This window comes from Berghia stephanieae, chromosome 5, assembly GCF_034508935.2.
Source record: "Berghia stephanieae isolate SIO BIC M18660-M18661 chromosome 5, UCSD_Bste_1.3, whole genome shotgun sequence".
NCBI lineage: Eukaryota > Metazoa > Mollusca > Gastropoda > Nudibranchia > Aeolidiidae > Berghia > Berghia stephanieae.
This window is the reverse complement of record NC_088364.1, coordinates 39,231,807-39,235,432: the sequence shown is the minus strand read 5'-3', so window position 1 is coordinate 39,235,432 and position 3,626 is coordinate 39,231,807.

Here is a 3,626-nt window from a genome sequence, read left to right as displayed (position 1 = left end):
TTAGCTGCACTATTCTGTATGACCGGCAGGCGCGAGATTTTATCATGGCTTATGTGAGATAAAAGACCATTACAACAGTCTAGACTTGAGTAAACAAGAGTGGTGACGAGTTTCATTGTTGCATCTTTAGTAAGGAAATCCCTAACGGTGGATATTTTCTAAAGATTATTAGTAAGAGTTTTACAGAGGCCAAACTCTTTTTGCCTTCCTTTTCTCAATTTTGGCTTGTTTTATCTCTGAGTTAAACCAGTTTTTGTTTGGTCTTTCATAATGACACGAGTTTTCAATGGATTGTATTTATTGTAAAGAATGTCTAAAGCCATACTGATGAAGTCTAATATGTTTTTCACATTTGAAATTTTTTCATTGAGTTCAGATTTTGAACGTCCATTTTTTAACGTCTCTCGTTTCCGCTGTTCTTTTTGGAGGGGAAGCCTTATAATCGAGGTCGACAAAAATTCTACTATGGTCTGATAACGCCAAGTCTATCACGTCTGTTTTTTGGAAGTGTTTACCTATGATAGGAGAAATGACCCAATCAATCGTCCTTCCAGATTGATAAGTAGGTTGCGTTATGTGTTGTTTTAGCTGATGCTCCGAAAGCAAATCTTTGATAATGGCATATTCTATATGTAACCTGTTCATTCTTGTAACCTCCGGAGGACTGGTTACACCTCTCCATGGAGTTTAGAGCCCGAAAAGAGGAAGGTGTGACGTCACGACTTCTGCTTCCCATTGTAAAAAAAGAATAAGTTTTAGCCATGTCAAAAAATAATTAAATAAAAAAATACTTATATTCCGAGTTAAGCCGAAGGAATCGAAATCAACCGTCATTTATTGTTGATACGAAGTACTCGAATAAAACCAGGATATTTAGTATTATCAAATGCAATAATCCCGGTATTCGCGCATTCACAGCATTCATAATATCAAGGAAGGAGTCACTTATCATCGGACCAGTTTTTATCGTATAACACTGTTGCCTTTGTAAACTCTTACCCTAACACTGATCCCCAAAAAGTTATCTCAACATACAAGGCGACCGCCCCCTGAAGAATGTGAATGTCCATATGAATGATTAATGAGATACAAATAACCCAAAAAGCTATACCTAACCTTAACATAATACAGGGTGTCCATAAACTTTTTCCCTGATTTCAAAGACATATTATTTTTTAAAATATCATAGATATTTATATCTGGTTTTCTTCATCTTCTAAGGAAAAGTCATTCATTTATGCCCATAATACATCGACCCAAATTACATCAACAAAGTAAACAAACACGAACATGAATTTTAAATACATCATTTTCATGTCCTTTCTTTTGGAATAGCAACAGGCGTAAAAAATCTCTTGTGTAAAGTGATTGCTTGAAATGAAATCACGAAAGGTAGCTCAACAACGTTTCATAGCAGTTTGGCAGACCATTACAGGATGTGAAGATGATAAAAAATTGGTATTCTAAATTTGCTGAGACACAAAGTGTCAAAGGTTGACCACAGGCCATTTCCAAATGAAAAATGAATAAATAAATAAAATTTTAATTTTTTTAAAAATAGTAATAAAATAAAATAAATATTCCCTTTATTCATCCCCAAGAGGAACTTTGTCCTTAGGGTCTCTTCCAAGGGAAGAATGGAATAACCCAGGCGTCAGCCTCAGTGCAGCCCAAAGTGAGCTAAGGCAAGGCAACGAGGCCGGCAGTCGAACTCGGTACCTTTTGGGTACTAAGCAAAGACCGTACCGCTGAGCCACGATGTCCCTATGGAATGGGAGAGATTAACGCGATTGCCTGGTCTCCTGTGTCAACGGACATTTCTTGGCAATACGGTTACATCTTTCTAACTTCACATTTTTAATACAGCCAATCGGATTACTTGTATAAAACTTTCAGCAACATTCAACAACGGAAATATAAATTATAGGACATGTTCCAGATGCTTCCCGTCTCTCAAGACACGTTATCATCATCATCATCATCATCATCATCATCATCATCATCATCATCAGCATCATCATCATCATCAACATCATCAATATCATCATCATCATCATCATCATCAACATCATCAATATCATCATCATCATCAACACCATCATCATCATCATCATCATCATCATCATCATCATCATTACCATTATTACCATTATTGTTATTACTATTATTATTATTACTATTATTATTATTTTTATTATTATTATTATTATTATTATTATCATTATTATCATTATTATTATTATTATATTATTATTATTATTATTATTATTATTATTATTATCATCATCATCATCATCATCATCATCATCATCATCATTCTTCTTCTTCTTCCTCTTCTACTTCTTAACATAACATAACATATGGCATAGGGCGAAATGGCATAAAATCCCTTGAATGCCCTTAATAATTATTGTAATGCTAGAAATCTATTGATTGAAAGATTACAATAATGATACACGTGATAAAGATAGTATATCAACTTAAATGTACGCATGTATGTGTGGTGGACAAACTTATATCTTTAACCGTAAAATGCAAAGCACACATACACACACACGCACACACACGCACACACACACACACACATATATATATATATATATATATATATATATATATATATATATATATGTATATACATACATACATCCATACATATAGAAGATAACCATAATAAGGTAACAATGCATAATATTTACATACAAGATTGAAAGCCATGTCAAACAAGTATTATTCGTCATATATTAATCTTTCATCATATAATTCCCTGTCTACTAACACCCTGAAATAATCCATAGATTTTGCATTCTTTGTTTCAAATTTCAAATTGCTCCATTTCTGGACAATACGAATACCGAACCAGTTTTGTATTATCTTTGTTTTGCATCTAGTGACAAAAATCTTAAACTTGTTCCCTCTAGTAAAAGTAACATTTGAATATGAAAAAAAAATCAGAAAAGTATATTCTATCCAGACCGTATACCAATCTATAAACCCGAATTAAATCCTCACGAATTCTTCTATATTTCAAACTTGGTAAGTCAAGAAATTCTAACCTTTCCTTATAAGATAAATACTGTATGGCATAAATATTTTGGTAGCTCTCCTCTGTACACTTTCAATACTAATAGATTGTCTTTTATATAATGGGCTCCAGATGCAATTTACGTATTCTAGAATTGGTCGAACGAGCGATTTATACAAATCCAAAAATATGGTTTTATCAAGACTTATAAAGGTACTATATATTATTCCCAACATTCTGTTTGCACGGCTTACACAATTATCAATATGTACATCAAAATAAAAAAAATGCATCAAAAGTAACTCCCACATCCTTTGCATAAGGCACAACGGAAAGTAGATTTGACATAGAAGTATCGGTAAAATAATTATGACATGGATTATTTTTTCCTATATGTAATACTTTTCATTTCGAAACATTAAAATCCAAATGCCATGGTGTAGACCATTTGAAAAGTGAAAATATATCATTTTGTAGAATGTTATGATGTTCAGTTGTACTATAGATCTTTGTATCGTCTGCAAACAGTTTGCATGCTGAATTTATGCCACATGGTAAATCATTTATATATAAATTATTATTAATATTATTATCATCATTA